This window comes from Dendrobates tinctorius, unplaced genomic scaffold (genome assembly GCF_039654945.1).
Source record: "Dendrobates tinctorius isolate UK_male_01 unplaced genomic scaffold, ASM3965494v1 ptg000133l, whole genome shotgun sequence".
NCBI classification, from domain to species: Eukaryota; Metazoa; Chordata; class Amphibia; order Anura; family Dendrobatidae; genus Dendrobates; species Dendrobates tinctorius.
The window spans coordinates 47,161,041-47,180,259 of record NW_027361801.1 but is presented as its reverse complement, the minus strand read 5'-3'; the positions used below and the strand labels follow the sequence as shown (position 1 = coordinate 47,180,259).

The 19,219-nt window shown below is 44.0% G+C and overlaps 1 protein-coding gene and 1 long non-coding RNA gene across 3 annotated transcripts in view; one reads left to right on the top strand and one right to left on the bottom strand.

Annotated features, from left to right (window-relative positions):
- Nucleotides 1-16,231, bottom strand: part of LOC141048165 (uncharacterized) — a 100,629-nt gene extending 84,398 nt beyond the window's left edge. Inside the window, exon 1 of the long non-coding RNA XR_012219976.1 lies at nt 16,000-16,231. This is a non-coding gene — a long non-coding RNA (uncharacterized lncRNA). The remainder of the gene's footprint in view (nt 1-15,999) is intronic.
- The window catches only part of RNF128 (ring finger protein 128), a 349,513-nt gene that overhangs the window by 312,284 nt on the left and 18,010 nt on the right, over nt 1-19,219 (top strand). The window lies entirely within an intron of this gene.

Sequence of the window (19,219 nt, the reverse complement as noted above, 5' to 3'; positions counted from 1 at the left end):
CACACCTACAGTGCCCATTTGAATGCCAAAAGCATCAATTCTTCTTACTTAAGCTTGTCAACCTTAATTAACTTCATAATACAAGTTACGCACTGAAAAATGGGGGTTATTTGGCTAAAGTTGTGGGGGGGGAGGGCTGGCTCCAGGTTTTCATGTGCCCTGGGCGAAAGAGCGCCCCTTTAACACATACCACAACTCATCATGCTCCGATACGGCAGATAAATAGCGGTATAGTACAATGAAAAATACCTCACTTTTTACATCTCATGACGAGGCCCATCTATTTCTCCATACAGAATCATTGGTCCCATATAATGTTTGAAACAGTATATGATGAGCTCCACATAATGCTACAGTATATGTTGGTCCCCATGGATGAAGCTCCACTGTCTTGTGGGCCCAAATAATGCTCCAAACATAATGGGCCCCATTTCTAATGCTCTAGTGTATAATGGGCCCTGTAAATGCTGCTCCAGTGTCTGATGTCCACCTTTGGAATGTTCCAGTGTATGGTGGTCCCCATCTATCATTCTCCAGAGTATAGTGCTCCCCAAAAATTGCTGTCCCAACATTGAAAACAATCAAATAAGTCTCCTCACTAGGGAATCCCTGTACTTGTCTGGACAGGTGCTGTAGCTTGCTTAACAGCTCGCCAGCCGTTCTTACACCCAGTATGGATTGCACGTGATTGCACAAAGGTTAGAAAGGGTACCGTATCCCTGGATAACATGTATGGATAGCGTACACATTCAAAATATATGTCTATACAGCATGAGGCAGGCTCAGACGGTGTTAGGCCCAGTATAGATTGCACGTGATTGCACAAAGGTTAGAAAGGGTACCGTATCCCCGGATAACATGTATGGATAGCGTACACATTCAAAATATATGTCTATACAGCATGAGGCAGGCTCAGACGGTGTTAGGCCCAGTATGGATTGCACGTGATTGCACAAAGGTTAGAAAGGGTACCGTATCCCTGGATAACATGTATGGATAGCGTACACATTCAAAATATATGTCTATACAGCATGAGGCAGGCTCAGACGGTGTTAGGCCCAGTATGGATTGCACGTGATTGCACAAAGGTTAGAAAGGGTACCATATCCCCGGATAACATGTATGGATAGCGTACACATTCAAAATATGTCTATACATCAGGAGGCAGGCTCAGTCGGTGTCAGGCACAGTATGGATTTGACGGCCCGGATTACACAGCGGAGGAGCAGGGAGAGGTAAAGATTGCAAATGCTGGGGCCCTGCCCAAGCAAGGGGGGCCCACTCGTGGGCGTCGGTACTGGCACTGGGCCCCTCATAGTACAGCGGTGTGTCTGATGGCGGGTGTGCACCACCACCGTCAGAGACACTTGATTGCACTATGAGGAACCCTGTGCCAGTGCCGCGCCCAAGAATCGGCCTACCCACCTGTCCAGGGCAACGGCACTCGCACGGGGTCGTGTGGTAGGTGGTGACCCCGGCCATGGGGGGGGGAGGCAGCACAGTTAGGGAGTTTTAGAAAGTGGCATATGTTGATGTTGGACATTCAGCTGATGCAAAAGGCGAAATCGGTGAAGTACCAGGAAAAGGTGGACCAAAGCAAGCCATTTTTCTGTCACCCTATGTGTCATCAGGGGAAGGTGGGACAAAATCCTTGGAAACCCATGCGTGGTTCATTTTAATGAAGGTTAGATCATCCACATTTTGGGTTGACAGACGGGTCCTTTTTTCTGTCAGGATTGATCCAGCTGCACTGAAGACTCTTTCCGATAGCACACTTGCAGCTGGGCAAGCGAGCTCCTGTAAGGCATATTGGGCCAATTCAGGCCAGGTGTCCAGTTTAGCGGCCCAATAGTCAAAGGGGAATGACCTGTGTGGGAGAACATCGATATGGGAGGAAAAGTAGTTTGTAACCATAGTTGACAACTGCTGTCTCCTGTCACTTTCCATCGATGCAGTATTACCAGTTGTGTGAGCGGTATTTGAAAAATCAGTCCACAACATTGTCATGAAACCCCTGTCTCCAACGCCACTTCTGCTGTGTGCACCACGAACACCTCTGCCAAGCTGCCCCCGGCCCGTACGGCTCGTGTGAGAACCATCACCGCTGCTGTGTGCTGGGAATGCCTCAAGCAACCGATTTACCAGAGTTGCTTGTTTATTAGCCAATATTAGGTCAAGGTTGTCCTGTGGCATGATGTTTTGTAATTTGCCTTTATAGCGTGGATCCAGGATGCTGGCCAACCTGTAGTCGTCATCGTTCATCATTTTGGCAATGCGGGGGTCCCTTTTTAGGATCCGCAAGGCATAATCTGACATGTGGGCCAATGTTCCCGGTGTCAATGATGCACTGCGAGTGCTGGGTGGAGGAGCACTTTCTGGCAAATCCACATCCCTCCAGTCACGCACAAACCCTGTACCAGACCTTGCCACGCCAACATTTTCACTTGCCCCACGAGATGCATCCTCCTCCCCTAAGTAATCATCCCCATCATCATCCTCCTCTTCTTCCTCCACCTCGTCCAGGAGAGGTCCCTGAGCAGACAATGGCTGAATGTCATCAAGGATTCCCTCCTCCTCTTCCGCCTCATCAACATTGGCTGCAGACGCCTGCTCCTTAAGGTGCGTCAAAGTTTGCATGAGCAGACGCATAAGTGGGATGCTCATGCTTAGGATGGCGTCGTCTGCGCTTACCAGCCGTGTGCATTCCTCAAAACACTGAAGGACTTTACAAAGGTCTTTCAGCTTCGACCACTGCACGCCTGTCAACTCCATGTCTGCTCTCAAAGTGCCTGGCCGTGTATCCTCCCACAAATGCATTATGGCCTGCCTCTGCTCGCACAGCCGCTCCACCATGTGCAGGGTGGAGTTCCACCTTGTTGCAATGTCGATAATGAGGCGGTGGTTGGGAAGGTGGAGCAATCGCTGCAGCTTCTGCATATGAACGGAGTGTACAGGCGACCGGCGGATGTGCGCGCACAGTCTTCGTACCTTCTGGAGCAGGGCTGTTAACTCCGGATAATTTTTGAGGAAGCACTGCACCACCAGGTTCAAGGTGTGAGCCAAGCAAGGTATGTGGCTGAGTTTTGAAAGGGCTATGGCTGCCACAAAATTACGGCCGTTATCACTAACTACCTTGCCTGCCTCAAGATGTACACTGCCCAGCCATGACTCAGTTTGTCGCTTCAAGTACTCGGCCAGCACCTCGGCGGTGTGTCTGTTGCCCAAACACATCATCTGCCACACAGCCTGCTGACGCTTTCCACTAGCTGCTCGATAGGGGGACACATCGTGTGCAACAGTGGCAGCTGCAGATGGAGTGCTCGTACGACTGCGCTCTGTGGACGAGCTTTCGCTTCTGGAGGAGGAGGAGGGTCGAACGCCTACAGCCAACTGTTTCCTATACCGTGGGCTAGGCAGCACTGTCCCACCACCGCTGTCCCCTGTGGACCCTGCATCCACCACATTAACCCAGTGCGCAGTGATGGACACGTAACGGCCCTGGCCATGCCGACTGGACCATGCATCAGTTGTGAGGTGCACCTTTCCGCTCACTGACTGCTTGAGTGCATGGACAATGCGGTCTTTCACATGATGGTGGAGGGCTGGGATGGCTTTGCGAGAGAAGTGGCGACTGGGTAGGTCATAGCGTGGTACTGCATAGGCCATGAGTTCGCGGAAAGTTGTGCTTTCCACCAACCGAAAGGGCATCATCTCAAACGAGATTAGTTTGGCAATGTGGGCGTTCAAACCCAGTGTACGCGGATGAGAGACTGAGTACTTTCTTGACCTACTCATAGTGTCTGGGAGGGTGAGCTGGACTTGAGAGCTGCATATGGTGGAAGTAGCGGTGGACAGGGCGGACTGAGAGAGGGTTGATGATGGTGATGGAGTTGGTGTTCTTTCTGATGGCCTAGAATCAGTCTTTCGTTGATATAACAGTGGGATTCCCTGACTGCTGTGGTCTTGCAACGACACCTCAACATTTGCTGCTGTGCTAACCGGTGGGCTTACAGTGGGGGAAACAATGTAGCGTTGCTGACTACCTTCGTTGTGATCAGTTGCACATGTGGCACTTGAGGTTTGGTGTTGTGTCCACGCTTGCAAGTGCATGCTGGTTAAATGTCTAAGCATGCAACTGGTATTCAAATTTTTCAGATTTTTCCCTCGGCTAAAGGTCTTTGCGCACTTCTTACAGATAACCTTGGCCTGATCATGAGGATTTTGTTCAAAAAAGTGCCACACTGCACTCTTCCTACTTTGGCAGACATTTTGCGGCCTAGCACGCTGTGATCTTTTGACCCTCTGGACAAGCTGTCCAGCAACTCTTTTGATGTTTGGAACCTGTCTTTGGAGTGCTCCGGGCCTGCCAGATAACAGCTGTTGCGATGTCGATGTCTGCTGTGGATGCTCCTCATCTGAGCTATTGGAAGCAGCACCCTCTTCCCCCAATGGATGCCAATCTGGGTCAACAACTGGGTCATCCATCACCTCCTCTTCTATGTCATGTGCACCTTTCTCTGTGTCACCGTGTATGGTGGTATAGTGTGCAGGAAGGGGCACCTGAGTCTCATCAGGGTCAAAATCTGGCTTTGTACACTGCGAGGACAATGTAGTGCTCTGAGTGAATGTACCAGCAGAATCATCCATCAGCGGCTGTGCATCAGTGCACTCCATGTCAGATTCATCTTGGCCTGGGTAATTCACCATTTCACTTGATAATCCAGGCATGGTATGTGAAAACAGCTCCATGGAGTAATCAGTAGTATGGCCTGCGTCATCCTTCAATCTTGGATGGGGTGAAGGACACAAGGAAAGGTGTGGTTCATGAACATGAGCCTCCAATGACGACTCAGTGCTTTTACTTTTTACAACTGAAGAAGAGGAGGCGATAGAGCTGGAGGCTGAGTCAGCAATGTAAGACAAAACTTTTTCCTGATGCTCTGGCTTTAAAAGCGGTTTGCCAACTCCTAGAAAACTAAGCGTTCGAGGCCTTATGTAGCCAGACTATGACGCAGGGTCAGCACCTCCTGCATTCGGTCCTATTTTGCTCTTGCCACTACCATCAGATCCACCACCAACACCATCATTACCAGCTGCCAACCCCCGCCCAATTCCACGGCCTCTTCCACTAGCTTTCCTCATTTTTGGTAGAAATGTAGACAAAATCCAACAAACTATATAGTAATGTAAAACAAGGTACAAGGTGTCTATAGGACAGGGGAGATTTAGAATTTCTGCACACACTTGTGGACAGTGGACACTTGTGGATTGTGTGAGGCCCACTGATGTCTGAGCGCTATGTGACAGGCTCGATGGCACAGCTGCCTGTGACCAAAGTGACGAGAGGATAATGGAGATTTTGAATCTCTGCGCACACTTTTGGACACTGGACACTTGTGGATTGTGTGAGGCCCACTGATATCTGAGCGCTATGTGACAGGCTCGATGGCACAGCTGTGACAAAAGTGACTAGAGGATAAGGGAGATTGGATTGCTTTTAAAAAAGCAGTTTGCGGAGCAGTGGGTAAACAGCAATGCCAGCGTGTCAGGAAGCCTTAAAAGGCAGCCCAACAACCAACACCACTGATACACCACAATATAGCCTCCCCTTGCACTGCACACACAGTGACTTGTGTGTTGTGCAGGCCAAATCGCTAGCAGCAGAAGCAGTTTTTTTGTCTTCTTCCCTGCCTAACGCTCTCCCTACAGAATCAGCAGCAACCTCTCCCTATACTAAGATCGGCAGAAGTAAGATGGCGGTCGGCGTGCACGCCCTTTTATACCCCCTGTGACGCCCACCAAAGCAAGCCAATCACTTGCATGCCCTTCTGAAAGATGGTGGTGACCCGTGCCTAGGTCATCACGTTGCCCACAGTGTCCGTGGATCCTGATTGGCTGAAAAAGAGCGCAAAACAAACTTTTGAAACGCGACTTTGGCGCGTAAGTCGCCGACCTCGTGGCCGACCTCATCCTAGGGTCGGGTTTCGTTTCATGAAACCCGACTTTGCCAAAAGTCGGCGACGTTTGAATTTTTTCGACCCGTTTCGCTCAACTCTAGTCATTAAAGTTTCCACATCCTAAGAGCAAGGGTTTTGTTCAATAGTTCAAATGCTACCCACTCGATCCATAATCACAAGGGTGTCCAATCTATCTAAAAACTTGCAGTAAAGTTCTATATAAAGTGTTTTTTTTTTTGTTTTTTTTTTTTTTTTCTTTTTGCAATTTTTACTCCTGTTGGTGGTTGGCTTCCAAAAAGAATGCTCCTATCACTTTGGCAGGATCAACTGATGGTCAAATATATGTGTGAGACTCCCAACTTTTCCCCAACAGATGTCAGGGGAGAAAGGAATCCAGCATGTCTGTGACTTAAGCCAATGCCAAAAAGTGTCTAGCAGCGGCTCACTCATAGAGAATGTAAAAGAATTTGGCCGAGCGATGAGTTCCTGTGTTGGTTTAACGGGCAGCTGACTCAACTATTTGACCAACACCTAACTATTTTATATATGGGGCTTGAGTCTGCTCTCAGGAGCTCTGGGTGCATGACCTGCATTATAAACTGTACACAGTATAACTGACCAGTGACCATGTTGAGGATGGCTGCAGACTGTGTGGAGATCAAAGTTGCAACAGGATTTGTTCAAACTTTTAGCAAATTTTAAGCTATCCCTTCTAAGTCTCTAAAATGCATGTTGGCAAGCATACATGATGGGTCAATGGCATGTGAAGCTTGGTACCGTATCTTTGTGTTGTAGCATTCTGGTTTAGTTTTCAGATTTCAATTTTCCAGAAACTTATTTTACAGTGACAAATTTAAACTAGTGTGTAGATTTCACCTCTAGACATTTACATTTTCTGACATTAATTCTGAGAAAAACCACAATGCTCAGATTTCTGGACACCTGTTTTACATGGGGAGGAAACTGTATCCCCAGCACTATGACCTGTGCAGTGATGGCCAGGGTGAATGTGAGCGGAGTCATCAGTTTAGTGGATTATACAGATTTAGCTTCTTGGTGCAGTGAAACACAACACTGTACACGATGTGACCAATATCTGATCCAATAACAACTGCAACAAGAACTACGCCTGGGTCAGTAAGGCTACACTCTATCCACAAATACCCTAAAGTACTGTTTCTGTTGACCGTCAGGGGAGCCGCTAGCAAGATCGCTGCTGAGTCACAAGTTTTGTGACACAACAGGGATCTCACCAGCGAGATCGCTGTGTGTGTGACAGCGATCAGCGACCGGCCCCCTTGACGGGATCGCTGTAGGAAACCGCTGGACATTTCTTTTGTCTCTGGTCTCCCGTTGGCCAGCACAAATTGCAGCATGTTACAGGCGGGAGACCAGCGATCAGGTGGTAACTAACGTACACAGCGACGCCGCGCTGATCGCTGGTGAAGCTGTCTTGTGTGACAGCTCACCAGCGATCACATAGCGACTCACCAGCGATCCTGACACGTTGATATCATTGTCGGGATCGCTGGTGAGTCGCTGTGTGTGACTCCAACTTTAGTCTCTACTTCCCATTGAAAACAAATGCCCTCTAGGCTGAGCCAAGCGTTCATACTTTTTTTTTTTTTTTTTTTTAAGCGAAGTCAGAAACCTTAGCTACTGGCCTGCAGGCTAGCCTTATACACATGAGTGCTTAATTGGTTGGCTAGCTTTCCCGGCTTCTCTTTGTACGCGTAGTCTTAATGTGTTTTCTTTTCAATGTTCTTTTTATTAAATTTTTAAAGCATAACATCAAATGTAATAGAACAGTATTACATTTTTAAGTTTCAGCGCTTAACATATATACATTTAGTTGGCTAGTCAAAACCATTGTAATACACGTCATTTACTTATGGCTAGCATTATGCAGCCAAATTGAAGAAAGTGTTTTGACAACTGAAGAATTCAAAATACAATAATGCATAGTATCGAACTAAGTCCCAGGTTCAATCCAACACTTGGCCTTTTCAATATAGCTATCTGGGACAACAGCAAACCAATTAAGAGATAGTTTGAGGAAGAGAAATAGGACCGACAAAGAGTGAGAAGGGATGGAAGGGGGGGGAATGAGTCTTCACTGTGTGGCGTCCTGCATAGAATCTGAGTGGATGTTTGGTCTGAAAAGAATCCAAGGTTTCCAGGAGTCCTGGAACAGCGTTAAAGAGATTCACGTGTGCCACCAACTCAGCCGTGTGATACAGTTGCTCTATCTTATAGAGCAATTGCTGGCGTGTGGGGTTATTCTCCGTTTTCCAATAAGTGGGTATTAAAAGTTTGGCTGCTGCTATTATGTTGTGGACTAATATGGATAATTTCTTGTTACCCGGCCACACCGGAAAATTCAATAGTGTTGTTTCAGGCACTAGGGTTACTGTCTTTCCAGTTACCTCTTGAATTACATTTTCAGTGAGTGCCCAGAAGCGTTTTATAACTGGACAGGACCACCATAAATGGAGGTAGTCGCCATCTCCAGTACCACATCTCCAGCATTTCGTGTGGTGATTTATCCGCCAGGCCTGGTATTGTGTTTGCGAGATGTACCATCTGGACACTATCTTATAGGAGTTTTCTTGGGTTTTAACGCTTTTAGTCGGACCGTGGGAATGTATGTATGTGTATGTATGTATGTATGTATGTATGTATGTATGTATATATATATATATATATATATATATATATATATATATATATATATATATCTATATCTCCTGTTCTTGCGAAAATGTGTAGCCTAGGTCATTTTCCCACTTTGCTATATAGGTACGCTTAAGGCAATGTTTCACAAGAAGTAGCTCATGGTATATAACGGATAGTATTTTTGTGGGTTTGTTTGCTTTGGAGCATAGAGTCTCGAAGGATGTGGGTTTGCGCGTTAGGTCTGCGTAATAGTGTATTCTTTCCAATGTCTTTTTTATAATGGAATATTGTATAAAATTGATATTTGCTAGCCCGGGCAATTTGCACAGTTCTTGGAGTGGTGGGAGCATTCCGTCTGTTAGCAGCTGGTCTATTGTAATTTTCAATCCCGGCAGAGCTTCTTCAGTCGATGTGACAAGGGAATGAGTTAAAATATCTGATAGTGTTAATATTGGTGAGAAGGGGGGCATCAGAATGTTGTATGCTTTTGCCCACACCTTTAGCAAAGAGCGTGTAAGTAAATTTGGAGAGGGAGGAAGGGGGGTCCCTCCAGAATAGGTCAATAAGAGCTGTCTGATGGGTTGGAGTGAGAGCTCCTTTTCTATTGCCACCCATTGCTTGTCTTGTGATCCTCGGATCAAGTGTACTGAACGTGTTAGCACCGAGGCATAATAGTACTTTCTTATGTCAGGGGCACCCATTCCCCCCTTGCCCTAGGCAGGGTCAGCGTGTGAAAAGCTATTCGTGGTTTCATCTTGTGCCACATATATTTGGAAAAAAAGGGAGTTAACTCTAGAACTCTAGCCAAGTAGGAATCTGGTACCTGGATAGATAGCCTTTGGAACATATAGGTGAATTTTGGTCATATCAGACTCTTTAGAAGATTTTTTTTCTCCCTGTCCATGATAGGAACGAATCTCTCCATGCTCCAATTGTAGTTACTGCGTGTTCTATCAATGGATCGTAATTTTACTTTATCAACTCTTTTTTTCTGTTCTACCTATTTTAACTCCTAAATACCTGATATAATTTTTGGGCCAGGTGAACGGCTATTCCTTTTTCAGTTTGCCAAGGGTGTGGGCTGGGATGTTTAGGTCTAATGCCTCCGATTTAGACACATTCACCTTAAAGTTTGAGACACTGCCGTATTCATCTAGTGGTCTTTTGAGGACTGGAAAGCTCCTATGTGGTTTCGTCATTATGAGGAGTAAATCGTCGGCGAAGGCCGCAGTCTTGTAATTTTGCTTCCCAATTTTTACCCCTTCTATTTCTGGACATTGTTGTATTGCAAGTAGGAGAGGCTCCATCGTCAACACAAAAAGCAGTGGTGACAGCGGGCATCCCTGGCGTGTGCCATTTCCTATGGTGAACGTGTCTGTGAGCGAGACATTGTCAATGCGGGCCTTCGGGTTTTTGTATAATTTCATTATGGTTAGAACTAACTGGCGTGGGAATCCGAATCCCAACAACGTTTCCTCTAAATAAGTCCAGTCCACCCTGTCGAAGGCCTTTTCCGCATCTGTGCCTAGTAAGACCAGAGGGAGTTTACTCCTTTTCGCGTGTTGCATAAGATGTATAATCTTGTTTGCATTATCTCTCCCTTCTTCTCTCCCCCCCACAAAACCTGTTTGATTTAAAGATATTACAGTCGGCAAGATCTTTGCTAGTCTGCCTGCCAGCATTTTTGCAAATAGCTTCAGGTCGACATTAAGTAGTGATATTGGCCTGTAGCTACCACATTGTTCCTGATCTTTGCCTTCTTTATATATTAAGGATATTTTAGCTTCCAAAGCTTGGGCAGGGAACTGATCTCTGTCCATTATAGAATTACACATTCCCAACAGGTGTGAGCTGAGGATTAGGGAGAAGGTCTTATAGTAAGTTATTGGTAGGCCATCTGGTCCGGGTGTTTTCCCTTTGGGCTCTTCGACAGGGCAGACTGGAGCTCGTCCATCCGAAACTGCTTAATTAGTTGAGTTTGCTGTGTTTAAGTTAATTGAGGTAATTTCAGTCGGGCTAGAAATCTCCCTATTGTCCTTTTTTTCTTTTTAGGTTCTACATTTGATTCTGTCGAGCGGATGTTATATAGTTGCTTGTAATATTCTAGGAACTCTGACTCTATTTGCGCGTAATTTTGCGTGCTTAGTCCTCCTGATTTTTTGATTGAATGTATATATGTGCGGTTTTGGCGCTTTCTTATGCGTGAGAGCATAAATTTAGAAGCTTTGTCCCCATGTACAAACATTCTATTTCGCCATGAGGAATAACATTTTGTTGATTTTTTTGTTTAAAAAGTCTTTGATTTGTTGTCTTTTTGGTTAACTCATTTAACCATTTTGTGTCTGGTTGTTTCTTATGTAGGGTCTCTAATTCGAATATCTCTCCATATAACGTGTTTATTTCATGTTGCCGCTTTTTATTTAGGTACGAAGTGATTGAGATTAGTTCTCCTCTTATTACTGATTTCTGTGCTTCCCACAAAATAGGGGCTGAAACCTCTTCTGTGTCATTTTGTGTGAAGTATTGTTCAAGTGTTTTGGATATGCGGGTACGTATTTCTGGATCAGTCAGAATTGACTCATTTAGTCGCCATGTTCTTGTAAGGGAAAAAGGCTTGGGTAGTGTCATTTTAAGTGTAACCATAGAGTGGTCAGAGTGAACATTTGGGAGTATTTTTGAGGTCAGGGCGTTGGGGAGTAATCTTCTCGGGATTAGTATATAGTCCAGTCCTATGATGGGTCTTGTGGGGGTTGGAGTAGTAAGTGAAGTCCTTGTCACCGGGTTGTAAATACCTCCAAATATCTATCATCTGCAGTGACCTAATTTTTGTTTTAATCCTAGTCAGATCTCTTAGAGATATTGAGCTTTTCTTTTTTGTAGAGTCTATTTGAGGATCTAGTGCTACATTTAGGTCTCCCCCTATGACCAGTGTCCCTTCCCTATATTCTTCTATTGTCCCAAAGGTTGCTAGAAGCCACTTCAAATGTTTCTTATTCGGGGCATAGAGGCTACAGATTGTGTACATATTCCCCGCTAAAAGTCCCTTGACAAACACACATCTCCCGTTTGAATCTGTTTTTATATCATGTATTTGAAACGGAATTCCTTTCACTATCGCTATTGAAGTACCTCTAGAGCCCGTTTGTGGTGTTGTGGCGTGGTACCATGTGTTGTAATATGACCTTTCAAAGTTGGGAAGTTTCTCTGAAATAAAGTGTGTTTCCTGGACCATCAAGATATCTATGTTTTGTCTTTTAAGCATGTCTAATGTATGTCGTCTAGTGATTGGTGAGTTTAGGCCATTTGCATTAAGGGAGGCAAAAGTAAATACCTTATTATGTATAGCCATAGGGTTGAGAGTCTTAATGTGTTTTCAAAAGAAAAGCCGATGCCAGAGCTCTATCTTCTGAATAACAATGGACATGAGTTATAATTCAAATAATCCAACTCTTATCTCCGTAGGGAGGACCCCATACATATTAGCTTGTCAGCTTATATCGGTGGGTGCAGCCATTTTTAGTCTGTGTCCATGGACCAGGCTTGTTCTGTTTCTTACTAGCCAAGAAGCTATGTGAAGAAAGAAATACCTATACAGTATTGCTCTATTCCAAGCCTATAAACAAGCAAATCACTTCTAATTGTTTTGTTTAAATTCTAAGCAAGAATTTTTTTTTTTTTTTCCATTCGGCTCACAATGCAAACTAATGAGTGTGCAAAACTTGGATTACTCATGCAACAAATCTGCGGCTCACCTAACCATGGTATTAGTCTACGTTTCTTAGCATAATGCCAATTATGGCTATTGTAAGTGGAATGTTTAGCTCCAAGTCAATTGGTGAAGTGCCTTACAATGGTCCGGCTCCGAAAACCTGCTCATATTTAATTACGGTAGCCAAATGCTAATAAAAGAAAATATTACACTATTTTTGTGTTCTAAAACAATGGGACACTTAACCAAGGATTTACAAACTAATAATCTCCCAACAGAACATACTGTATAGTTCAATACAAAAAAAAAAAAAAGTTTTGGGTATTGTAATTAAAGAAAAAGCTGTCTTGTAGTTTTATTTTCCAAGGAAAATGAAGGCTGTTTTTTTTTTTACGAAACATTTTGTTTATTTTTTTTTTTGTGTGTGTATATATATATATATATATATATATATATATATATATATATATATATATATATATATATATATATATATATATATATATATATATAATATATTATTTTTTTTTTTTTTTTTTACTTTTTCTTACTCTTTTCAATCAGTAGTGGGTGGAGGTTAGCCCATAACTCATGAATCTGAATGTTCATTGTTTCTTCACCTCTGACAAAATGTGAATGCTGCAGCCAATCGTAGGCCACTGATTGGTTGCAATGCTCACATGACGCCCCCGCTGAATGTTGAACTTGATCTTGATCTTGTTGAACAAAAGAAAGGAGCACAGCCAAACTGGGAGTGAGAATTTTTATAATAAGGGGTTGTACTGTAGTGGATCATACCCATTTAATCTCCTATTGTGCTAAAAGGAGACTAATAAAAACGATGTACACTTTATAGCATCTTTCAAATCCTAAAATGATATATATTTGCACAGGATGATAATCTCCAGATGGTCTATCCGGCCGTTGAGGTAGAATAAATCTTTTACTCACAGAACATTTAAAGCAAATGGATGCCGGAGGATACGGGCAGCGTGGAGGACGACAAACGTTTTGCGTCAAACTACGTTTCGCGTCAAACTACGTTTCAACAGGTACTGGTACGCACCAGGACCCATTGATGCTTAGTTTGACACAAACGGCAGCTGTCCTCCATGCTGCCCGTATCCTCCAGCATCCATGTGCTTCAATGTTCTGTGAGGAAGTGTTTTTTACAAGACTGTGTCACTTTCAACTATTAGATTTTGCATGGACGTTACTTATGGGGGGGGAAGCACCCGCAGATCCCGTCAGTGGGATGGTGTCTTTTGTAAGGAATACAGGTGCTTCTCACAAAATTAGAATATCATCAAAAAGTTAATTGTATTTTTTCTTCAATACAAAAAGTCACTCATATAGTCATTGCTAACAGTGATCTATTTCCAGTGTTTATTTCTGTTAATATTGATGATAACGAAAACCCAAGTCGTCATCTCAGTAAATTAGAATACTTTATAACACCAGCTTGACAAATGATTTTAAAATCCAAAATGTTGGCCTACTGAAATGTATGTTCAGTACATGAACTCAATACTTGGTCGGGGGTCCTTTTGCATCAATATGGCATGGAGGCAATCAGCCTGTGGCACTGTTGAGGGGTTATGGAAGCCCAGGTTGCTTTGATATCAGCCTTCAGCTTGTCTGCATTGTTGGGTCTTTCATCTTCATCTTGACAATACCCCATAGATTGGCCAGTTTGCTGGCCAATCAAGCACAGTGATACTGTTATTTTTAAACCAGGTATTGGTACTTTTGGCAGTGTGGACAGGTGCCAAGTCCTGCTGGAGAATAGAATTTCCACCTCAATTAAGCTTGTAAGCAGAGGGAAGCATGAAGTGCTCTAAAATTTCCTGGTAGTCGGCTGCGCTAACTTTCGTTTTGATAAAACACAGTGGACCTACACCAGCAGATGACATGGCTCCCCAAACTATCACTGAATTAGGAAACTTCACACTAGACCTCAAGCAGCTTGGATTGTTGGTATCTCCACTCTTCCTCCAGACTCTGGGACCTTGATTTCCAAATGAAATGCAAAATTTACTTTCCTTCTGGAGTGTCAATGACTGCCTTCTGGACATCTGTCAAGTCAGCAGTCTTCCCCGTGATTGTGGAGCCTACTGAAACAGACTAAGCGACCTTTTCAAATGCTTAGGAAGCCATTGCAGATTTTTTTTAGTTAATTATAAGTTACTGAGATGACGACTTTTGGGTTTTCATTGGCTGTAAGCCGCAATCATCAACATTAGCAGAAATAAACACGTGAAATAGATCACTCTGTAATGACTCTATACAATATGAGCTTCACTTTTTGTATTGAACTGAAATAAATTAACTCTTTGATATTCTAATTTCAGGAGAAGTACCTCTTTATTGGCTGATTGCATCTTTGTGGATGTGATCAGACCGTATAGGAACATGGTCTGATCATACCACAATTGGGGAGAGGAGGAAACACAAGTAAAGAGACATTACCACAGAGGATCACAACGTTTTTTTCTCTGAAGTATCACAGTTCCCTGCCTTTTTTTTAAACCATGTCTTACGTTAAATAATCAGCTGTGATCACATACTGTCCTGTCTGTATACTCTTTTGCTCCCCCCCCCCCCTCGCCCAGGAGTTGCGCTATGATCAGACTATGTCTCTGCGTGAAATGTCAGACACAGCCATTACACAGCACACAGCAGGGACACATTTATAAGATTATCTCAGCACAGGAACATTAATTTTACACGATTGGATGTGTTTTAAGTAAATCTTTAAGTCAGGATCTATTGATTTTAAAATAAACTTTTTTCTTTGTGGGAAAATCCCTTTTCATTTAGAAAAAAAGATCCCATCATGGTCTCCAATTATACAAGCAAACTATTACTAGGCATATCAAAACCCCCTGATCACAAAAAAACTGACCTACCGTAGGCTGAATTTCTAGTGCGAGAACAAAAAATAAATCGAGGGTGAATGAATATTAAATTGTTTTTTACTTGTAAACAACACCACAGCTTTTCTAGAGGGAAAAGAGCAGCAAGACACCACAGGAAAACTTCCTGCACAGTTCTCAGCTTTCCTTCTCTATGACCTCAGCAAAAGATCCCTCTAGTGACTTGCATCTCCTCTATTCACATAGGGGCCACTTGTTGTTCAACACTTGCTCAACTAGTTTCACGCTGCTTGCAAAACTTCACCCTTTCGGATAAAGCAACTTATCAGATTTCAGATAAAGCTTCTATTTTTATTTGGCTTATTAATGCAATAAATGCTGATAAAAGGAAATAACAAGCCTGTATTGCACATCATGCTATTAAAGTGTAGTGTAGCGTCGGACATAATGGCTTATTTTTATTTATTTTTGCACTGTAATAGTTCCCGGAACTCAAACAATTTAGTCTTGTGAAAAAGCAAAATCAAGACAAGGTGATGCCACATGACAAACTGAACTCTAGCACATCGGTAATATATTCAGTGCATGACCGTTGTGTGTTTTTGTAAGATGTTAATCCCCGGAGACTGACTAAGGACAAGTAATTGCACACTGATACATGTGACGGAGATAACTTCCCCATGGGAGTTGACAATCGTTAAGATTCTCGCACAAGTGTCGCCAAGCTAGTTTATTCTTCCTACTTGTATTGCAAAAGAAAAAATATTAACCCCTTTCTCACCTTAGACATGCGATCGCTGTCGGATGTCCGCAGATTGTGACAGCGGACTCCTGGCACTAAGTGGCAAGAGCAGTCCTGCACCACTTCCAGCACTTTAATCCTCTAAATGCTGCGATCGAACTTGATCACAGCATGCCGGAAGAGGGATGATAGTCCCTCTGCTCTTAGATTAGAGACCCTGCAATATCACGTCATGACAACATCCTGGTCACTAGAGGTAGGAAAGTTGCTTTATCATGCTCGGCGCATGATCAGCAACTTTTTCTGTCAGTGCCGAGCTGACAGTTTGCGTAACATAAGGAAGCTGCTGCATCCCCATGCTATACAAGCAATCAGCCTGCAAAAAAAAATGATGGTCCCACTGTGGGACTAAGTAAAAATTAAGTTTTAAAAAAATTGCAGTAAGGATCGGTGGACATTTATCCTGTGCTCTGCGCTGAGCGCTTACACCAGGGTTTCTGTGTAAATCTCTGAAATGTGTGATTCAGACGGAAACCAACGGAAGATTCCCTATAATGAGGCAGATGGAGGCAATGTGGACGGTGTCTGACCTGTGATCTGGCTGTGGCCATCTTTTTAGGATTGCATAAAAGTGCCATCGGCCACAGTTTTGTGCACTTCTGAAAAGAACACTGCTGAACAGAGGCCAGACGGAGTCCAGAGTAACTCTGCTGCCTCATAGTGACTGCATTCCTTGGAGGTTTTATCTGAATTGCGTCAGTCAGAGATTTAGATGGAAACCCCAAAGTAAGTGCTCAGCTTAGAGTGCTGGATAAAGGTGTGATTCCAAACTTTATTTTAAAATGTTCCCAATAAAAGCTTCAAATCAGTCCACAAATAAAGCAAGTTTCTACTCGGGTCTGTCATCTGTTAAAGAAAATAGAGGGGGCTTCCACGTTACTGGTAGCACAAAGTCTTTGTAAATGTTAAATGGTTCCTCGCCCCTCAAGAGAAATTGAGCAAATTCTGTACTTCTAAATGTCCTCTGTTGTGAGTTCATTTTCTGGTCCACCAGTAGTGAGTTCTCCTTCCAGACTCCCTCTGGTGGTAACAGGAGGTAGTGAGGCTGATTTAATGAGTAGTGATCCACCACCTGATTAATGAGGATGATGATTGGACTTCAGGAATCTTAGACTGGATTTAAGACAGCCAATGCCCTAAGTCAGTGCTGGTGATTGCTTCTGGCTTCTCAGGTCTTGGTTTTCAGCTCTGTTCCAGCCTTCTCAAAGCTAAGTGTTTTTGCTAATGTTCACACTTGATTTTGTTGGTCTATTCAGTTTTTTGTGTGTTCAGCCAGCCCCGGCTGGGGCTTGCTGAATTTCCACTCTTATTTATCTGTATTTGCCAATTTGCTTTTTAGTCCCTTATTGGATTGGCCTCTTTTTTGCTCTCTCAGAATATTTCAGAGTGCTGATATAGTGGGAGAAGTCTAGTGACTTCAGGGTTAATTTTGTTATCAAAAGTGTTGGACATTATTTTTGTAGGGTTTTTGGCAGATTGCAGACAGTGTCTTTCCTTTCCTATCCTTTATAGTTAGTTTGGGCCCCATCGTTTGCTCAGCCTATTTTCCTGCCTATATTTGTGTTTTCATCTTGTTTCACCGTCAATACATGTGTGGGGGCTGTCTATTCCTTTGGGGTCTACTCTGGGGCAGTTAGTTTTCCCCTTTTCTTGCTTTAGGCTTATGTAGTCCTCCAGCGGTGACGAGGCGTCTAGATCATCGTAGGAACGCTCTACTGCTAGTTGTGTGGATAGGATCAGGGATCTGCAATCTGCATAGTTACCAACCTCTCTTTTTGGTTTTCTGGGACTTGGCTTTTTGTTGTCCTCCTCGGTGACCCATTCATAACAGTCCTCCTCCCTTTTGAGCCCCACAGTGTACCTAAACCACATGTAGCATCCAAGTTTGGCAATTCTGTAGTAATGAGTGTGCCTAACTTAAGGGTGTCTCCAGAAGCATGAGCTGGGCATAATGTACCAGTCATTACAACAAACTGGTCACTACAACGGCAGTTTTCAATTTTGGCTCGGCAACACCCACTGCTGCTTGTTTTTGGAGAACTCCCATGGAATCAAAATCTTTACTACACCTGTAGATTAATTCACCAAGGGGTATAATTTCCAAAATGGGGTACTTGAGGTGGGATTTTGCTCTTCTAGCAATTAGGGGCTCTGTATCAGAGCCAGCATTAAGGGGCAGGCAGCTGCTAGGGCCCCCGCTCCCCCAGGGGTCCCCAGCTAGCAGCACATCATGCAGCCGCTATGGGGCCCGTGAGCCGGGGGGGCCTGCCTTCCCCCAGCGCAGACTCCCCCCGCCACCGCATTGAACTATACTGGTGTCATAGATGCCAGTACAGTTCAAAGCAATGATGGAGGAGAGAGCATCAGCTGACTCTCGATCTCCCATCATTCCCCACTCTGCCTCTGACACTGTGGGTGTGTGATCATGTCATCGCGCACTCGCTGTGTGCCAGGCAGAGCATGCTGAGACAGGAGCCGGGAGCAACGTGGGCATGAAGAGAGGTGAGGAGTGTGGGTTTTTGTTTTTTGTTTTTTTGTGCTATATACCATGCGGGTTGTTGTATGCTATGTGGCTGTGTTATGTACTATGTGGCTGTGTTATATACCATGGGGGGTATATTATATTCTATGGGGGAGCTGTATTATATTATATTCTATGGGGGGTGATTGCATCATACTCTGAGGGGGCTACATTATACTATATGAGGAGGCTACATTGTATTCTATAAGGGGATGCGCTGTATTCCATGGGGCGGCTGGATTATATTATATGGGGACTTCATTATACTTTGAGGGGGCGACATTATATTCTATCGGGGCTGCATTATGCTATGAGGAAGGCTACATTGTATTCTATGAAGGGGCTACATTATACTATATAAGGGGCTATTCTATGGGGGCTGTATTATACTCTGAGGGGGCTACCATATAGTCTATGGAGGGGCTGCATTATGTTCTATGGGGGGGTTACATTATATTCTGTGGGGTGGCTGCATTATACTATAAGAGGGGGTTGCATTATATACTATGGGGGAGTTGCATTATATTGTATGGTAGGGTTGCATTATGCTCTATGGGGTGGCTGCATTATACTATATATGGGCTGCATTACACTGTATCGAGGACTATGGGGAATACATTATATGAAGAACTATGGGGTGCTGTTATGAATGAGTCACTGAAGGAGGAAAAAACAAAT